Source organism: Electrona antarctica (assembly GCF_951216825.1).
Source record: "Electrona antarctica genome assembly, chromosome: 24".
Lineage (NCBI taxonomy): Eukaryota > Metazoa > Chordata > Actinopteri > Myctophiformes > Myctophidae > Electrona > Electrona antarctica.
The window spans coordinates 8,633,710-8,640,930 of record NC_136803.1 but is presented as its reverse complement, the minus strand read 5'-3'; positions in this window follow the sequence as shown (position 1 = coordinate 8,640,930).

The following is a 7,221-nucleotide window of genomic DNA, read 5'->3' as shown; positions in this document are numbered from 1 at the left end:
AATTGATAAGCCCCGGAGAAGACGAGCCGATGTGATTGGCCAGTAGTCCCTTGAGTGGCAGCGACGCAGCGTTCCTTCCGCACTTCCGTGCGACTTCCATCCTTACGTCGGACTCGCATGGCTCCAACCAGAGCCATCTAATAGAAGAGATATTGAGGGGGCAGAAAACAGCCCGGTCAAGTGGTTCATGTACTCACGCGAGCCCCATAGACTCCAATGCATTCAGTAAACTTCTGGTTATCCCCATGCTCAATAGAAGTCTATGTAGGAGAGCCACCATTGGACTGAAGCCAATATAAGTCTATGTAGGAGAGCCTCCATTGGACTAGAAGTCTATGTAGGAGAGCCGCCATTTGACTGAAGCCCCATGAAGTGAACGGAGTTTATGTAACTATGTCTTACTCTATGGCTCTGGCTCCAACTAACTGCAGCGGCCAATGAGGTCACTCCAACTAACTTGTAGTTTTATATCTATGGGGTCAGATACGTGTAGGAAGTGTGGAAACGCCCCAAGGGTGCTCTGCTTTAGTTCGTACAATTGCGCAGCAAACGTCTCAGTAGTATGTACACAATATTAATGTCTTTAAAATATAGTCAGGAACAGAAACATTCAAATCAGCTGTTAAGTGTTGCATTGTATAAAATACAGAGGGCAAACATAAAAAAAAGAAGAATGCATAAAAAGTAACAGTTGTGAACAGCACTAGATTTAAAAAGTGACATTTATATCCAGTACAGCAAGATCTCTAAACCTCTGTGCAAAAGTTTGCAAATCCTATGAAAGTCCAGAAGTCAATTCCTCAGGCATTGGACTCTGCAAGTTAATCATGTTTAGCAACTTTTGTTCTAAGAAACAAAGAAAAAAAGCCCATGTTTTTTTTGTTTTGTTTTTTTGCGTAAACCCAACTGTTCTTGAACCCAGATTGAGATGGCTATTATTGGTCGGTTTGAAAACACACGATGTGCAAGTATCGAAAGAAGAGGTTAACTCCACTCATTCTAGGTCTCTGAACACCTGGTTGAAGAGAAAAGTAATTAGATATGGAGTTAAAGGACCACTTCACCACGTTTCAACCTATCTTCATATAATAGGTCCTCACTAATAATAATAATTCTACTCAGTCTGTGTCTCATAGGAGGGCTGTGGGCAGTTTAGAAACAGTCCTCCAGTGACATCATCATTAGGAAGATTTCTTTTGAAACAAGATTTTTTTTTACAAAAATGGTTAGATTTTCATTATCGTGAGAACGATGGCTTCCATTTTCACATTGCAACTTTTCAGTTGCAATGTGAAAGCCTACAAAGCCTGCAGTTTCTATTAGCTTGTATTCCCCATCGATGATGTCACTGGTGGACGGGTGTCTGAACTGCCCACAGCCCTCCTATGATACACAGACTGAGTAGAATTATTATTATTAGTGAGGACCTATTATATGAAGATAGGAAGAAAAGTGGTCCTTTAAGAAGCAGTCAGTGCTCTCGCGTGTCTCTCTTCTATCTCTGCCCTTTGGTTTCCTGCCTCTCTCTACACTGTCCCATCTAAAATAAAGCATAACAATGACACAAAAATAAATAAATAAACATTTCAAAATAAGCAGGGGAAACAAACATGAAGGCCGTGATTCCAAAATGCCACATAATAAATAATCCACTTGGCTAAATTCTTGGAAGCATCAGTGATGCTAAACATGCTACTACCATATGAGCTTTATTACCTTCACGCCAGCTATAATGTTAGTTAGAATAGTGGTTGGTTCTCCCCCTAAACCAGGGGTTCTCAACCCGTGGGTCGCGACCCCTCGGGGGGTCGCCAAATTATTTTAGGGGGTCCCCAAATCACGATTTTTTCAAAAATAGCAGACCTACAAGCCTATAGTTCATTTAGTGATATAACGCGCCTATAGTTCATTTAGTGATATAACGCGCCTATAGTTCATTTTCAATGAGACCTGCAATTTTGCACGGAGCACTGGGGAGCAGTCGCGGTGCGACAACGCAAGAGTATTTACGTGGGGCACGGTCCTGTTAATTTGTTGGGTGCGTGCTCGTTTCGTGCACACGCCCACGACTCACCAGACCTGGATTCTGTTTAGCTTTTTTTTACGCTTGCGTTGTTGTGCTGCTCTAGAGCAGACATGGAGGAGATTCAAGGGCAACATGTATGTTGGGACAGGATTATAAGCTGATCCTTGCCTCACACGCACACGCGCATGTGCACACGCACACGCACGCACGCACGCACGCACGCACGCACACACACACACACACACACACACACACACACACACACACACACACACACACACACACACAGCTCACCTTCAGCTGCTCCTGCTCTTGTAGACGTTGAACTTGACATTGGTGGGTCAGCGGCTGTGGCTCCATGCTGGTCTGTTGGGTCAGAAAAGACAAAATACTTGTATAAGAAACACAGTACTACCGCTGGGCTCTTTGTGAACGTCATCTAGTTGAGAACTCTACCGCTGGGCTCTGTGTGAACGTCATCTAGTTGAGAACTCTACCGCTGGGCTCTGTACTGTGAACGTCATCTAGTTGAGAACTCTACCGCTGGGCTCTGTACTGTGAACGTCATCTAGTTGAGAACTCTACCGCTGGGCTCTGTGTGAACGTCATCTAGTTGAGAACTCTACCGCTGGGCTCTGTGTGAACGTCATCTAGTTGAGAACTCTACCGCTGGGCTCTGTGTGAACGTCATCTAGTTGAGCACTGGGGAGCAGTCGCGGTGCGACAACGCAAGAGTATTTACGTGGGGCGCGGTCCTGTTCATTTGTTGTGCGCATGCTCGTTTCGTGCACACGCCCACGACTCACCAGACCTGGATTCTGTTTAGCTTTTTTTTACGCTTGCGTTGTTGCGCTGGAGGAGATTCAAGGCCAACATGTATGTTGGGACAGGATTATAGGCTGATCCTTGCCACACACACACACACACACACACGCACACGCACACGCACACGCGCACGCGCACACGCACACGCACACACGCACACGCGTGCGCAGTCAGCTCACCTTCAGCTGCTCCTGTAGACGTTGAACTTGACATCGGTGGGTCAGCGGCTGTAGCTCCATGCTGGTCTGACACAACTGTTGTCAGAAAAGACAAAAGACTTGTATAAGAGACGCAGCACTGTGTGTGCGTGTGCGCATGCACGTGCGCGTGCATACGGACCCTGCCAGTAGGCCACAGAAGTAACGTGAACGATACTTTTCCACATATTGTATGTTTTATACTTTTTCAAATATTTCAGGCCCGTTGAGAACTCTACCGCTGGGCTCTGTGTGAACGTCATCTAGTTGAGAACTCTACCGCTGGGCTCTGTGTGAACGTCATCTAGTTGAGAACTCTACCGCTGGGCTCTGTGTGAACGTCATCTAGTTGAGCACTGGGGAGCAGTCGCGGTGCGACAACGCAAGCGTATTTACGTGGGGCGCGGTCCTGTTCATTTGTTGTGCGCATGCTCGTTTCGTGCACATGCCCACGACTCACCAGACCTGGATTCTGTTTAGCTTTTTTTTACGCTTGCGTTGTTGCGCTGGAGGAGATTCAAGGCCAACATGTATGTTGGGACAGGATTATAGGCTGATCCTTGCCTCACACACACACACACACACACACACACACACACACACACACACACACACACACACACACACACACACACACGCGCGCACGCGCACGCAGTCAGCTCACCTTCAGCTGCTCCTGTAGACGTTGAACTTGACATCGGTGGGTCAGCGGCTGTAGCTCCATGCTGGTCTGACACAACTGTTGTCAGAAATGACAAAAGACTTGTATAAGAGACGCAGCACTGTGTGTGCGTGTGCGCATGCACGTGGGTGTGCATACGGACACTGCCAGTAGGCCACAGAAGTAACGTGAACGATACTTTTCCACATATTGTATGTTTTATACAAAATAAAATATTTCAGGCCCGTTGAGAACTCTACCGCTGGGCTCTGTGTGAACGGCATCTAGTTGAGAACTCTACCGCTGGGCTCTGTGTGAACGTCATCTAGTTGAGAACTCTACCACTGGGCTCTGTGTGAACGTCATCTAGTTGAGAACTCTACCGCAGGGCTCTGTGTGAACGTCATCTAGTTGAGAACTCTACCACTGGGCTCTGTGTGAACGGCATCTAGTTGAGAACTCTACCGCTGGGCTGTGTGAACGGCATCTAGTTGAGAACTCTACCACTGGGCTCTGTGTGAACGGCATCTAGTTGAGAACTCTACCGCTGGGCTCTGTGTAAACGGCATCTAGTTGAGAACTCTAAAGATAAAAATGGTGCGCTTTACAAAGATTGTGCATTACATTCACCCTTTCACACACACACACACACACACATTCATACACTGATGGCAGAGGAAACCATGCAAGGCACCAACCTGCTCATCGGGAGCAATTAGGGGTTCAAAGTCTTGCTCAAGGACACTTTGACACAAACTCAGGGGGAGCCCGAACTTGGAACCTTCCAGTTACCAACCGGCAACTCTACTCCTGAGCCACTGCTGCCCAATAATCTCACATAATGGTTCTTCCTGAAATCAGGTGAGTATTTCTCACGTAACGGTTCTTCCTGAAATCAGGCAAATATTTCTCATATAACAGTTTTCTTCCTGAAATCAGGCAAGTATTTCTCATGTAACAGTTTTCTTCCTGAAATCAGATGAGTATTTCTCACGTAACGGTTCTTCCTGAAATCAGGCAAGTATTTCTCATGTAACGGTTCTTCCTGAAATCAGGCGAATATTTCTCATATAACAGTTTTCTTCCTGAAATCAGGCAAGTATTTCTCATGTAACAGTTTTCTTCCTGAAATCAGGCGAATATTTCTCATATAACAGTTTTCTTCCTGAAATCAGGCAAGTATTTCTCATGTAACAGTTTTCTTCCTGAAATCAGGCGAGTATTTCTCACATAACGGTTCTTCCTGAAATCAGGCGAATATTTCTCACGTGACGGTTCTTATTGGCATCAGGCAAGTATTGAGGGGAGGTCCTTCCTCCAGGTTCCTGGATTCCTTACTTACTGGATTACCGTACTAAACCCATTTGATCAAGGCATCATCATGCACCGTGTAGTACAGTCAATCTCATGATTCACCAGCAACATTTAATGTAAGGTGCAACTGTTACTTACTTATTTATGCCTACTGCCCCTTCTGGGGCATCGGCCGTCAACAAGCAATCTCCAGGCATCTCTGTCTTGAGCCGTTCTCTCCAGCTGGTTCCAGGTCATCTTCATGGTCTTGATGTCTGCCTCCAGGTGCAACTGTTACTGCATTCTAAATAGCCCTACATACAAAATTGCAGTGGCAACTGATTGCATTCTAACTACATGTGTAAACGCTACACGTAAGCTACAAGCAAGTTACATGATCACAGTTTTGTTACAGTCCACTGTACAGGCCATTTGGTTTCCCAAATGTTTAGTATTGTAGCAGTCGGCGCGTGGCGCGCCTCATTGGTATGTGCCCAAAATAACAGATCTGTAAGCTGTTGAAAACGCCATGAGCGCTGTGCAGGATTGGGAAGCAACGTATTACATGTAACACCATTATGTAATCGGATTAAAAAAAACAGTACAGTACTTTTTAAAATGTGTCATCTGGATTACAGACAGTAACGGGGATTACAGGCTTGATTACATTCTCCCCTTCCCCTCATCAATTTTAGGGCTATAATATGTTAAAACAACAAACGATAAAAGAATCAAGTCGAAATAAATAGTATGCATGACACATGATCAGGGACTGAGCTGTGTGTGTCGCTGCCGCTACCCATAATGCACTGCACAGTGGGCACACGAGCAGCGGCGAATCCAACTCTCCAGTCCCCATGTTATATTTATTATATTATATTACATTATATCGCGTGATGATCTATAGCCAGTGGACACTCTGGTCAGTGATCTGTATAGGGGAAAAGAGGAGGCGGGGTGTGTGTGTGTGGAGCGCTCTGTAGCTGTGGGGACACGGGTGGAAAATTATTCAGATGATGATGATTCCGTTCAAATGGCACTCCAGTAGGCTATGCATTGCTCGCTATATGATGCAGACATAACCATAACTCTATGGATCATATCATTAACATGCAGCTCTCAACGGCTTCTGTGTTGACCAGTGTGGTGGTGATTAGGAATTATTATTATAATTAGGAATAAATGTACCTTTTGTACAAACTGTGCCTGAATAAGACTGTATTTTAAAATGAATCATAAAAGGTCTACTTGAGAGCCAAATATTTTCTGAGGTGGTACTGATTTAACTTTTTCTTTTTTTCATAGGCTCAACATTCTTGTCTGGTTATCAATGGTAAAACTTGTTTTATCTAATGAAATAGTTTTGCATAAAAGTAATCCAAAAGTAAGTGAAAGTAACCACTTAGATATATCCTTTATTTCGGCGATAAGTCTGTTCTCTCATACACTCACTCTGAATATTGAACCATCTAGTGGCCTAACATTATGGTAATGGCCGAGCCTCGGGCCGACCCGGGTAGGGCCGGGCCTTAATTTTCGGGCCCGTTGAGAACTCTACGTCTCCTCCTTCACCTCCCCCTCCCCTCCTCCCTTTTCTCCCCCCTCTTGGTTGTGTGGGTTCGTTTCCCATCAGTGCGATTGTTATTAACACTGTACAGACTCATGGTCCAGTAAGACCTGCCACTAACTCGTCATCCGGGGAGCCTCTCCCCGGAGTCTCTTTTTGTCTCCCACTCTGCAGTTCCATGGACTTGTATTATGGACCCCCAGCTGCCTATGAAGAGTGACTGTGGACCAGGCCTCTTCACGGAGCCTTCAATGAGCCTATCAAGAGTGTGACCGTGGACACCTTCTCCCAGAGTACGACCATGGACTGCTACCATATCATAGTACACCACCACACTGTATTTTATCTTCTTAATCCGAGTGCATTTTTATGGCTCTTGAAGCAGAGACAGGTACTCGCCCATCTCTTCCAAAACAAGTCAACAAGATACTGCATTTCTTTCACCCTTCAGCATGTATACGGGTCTTCTTTTGTGAACAGTTCAAGTGGCATGACTGAGGTGCTGACATATTTCCATTGCTGACCCACGGCAAAGGCCAGGTCTGGGTTGGTATGGGTGTTTCATCGTGCAGAGAAGAAGCTTGGGGGCACTTTTGGGTCAAACAACAGTAGTGTGTTGGTGCTAGAGGTCCATTGGCTCTGTGTCTCTCCA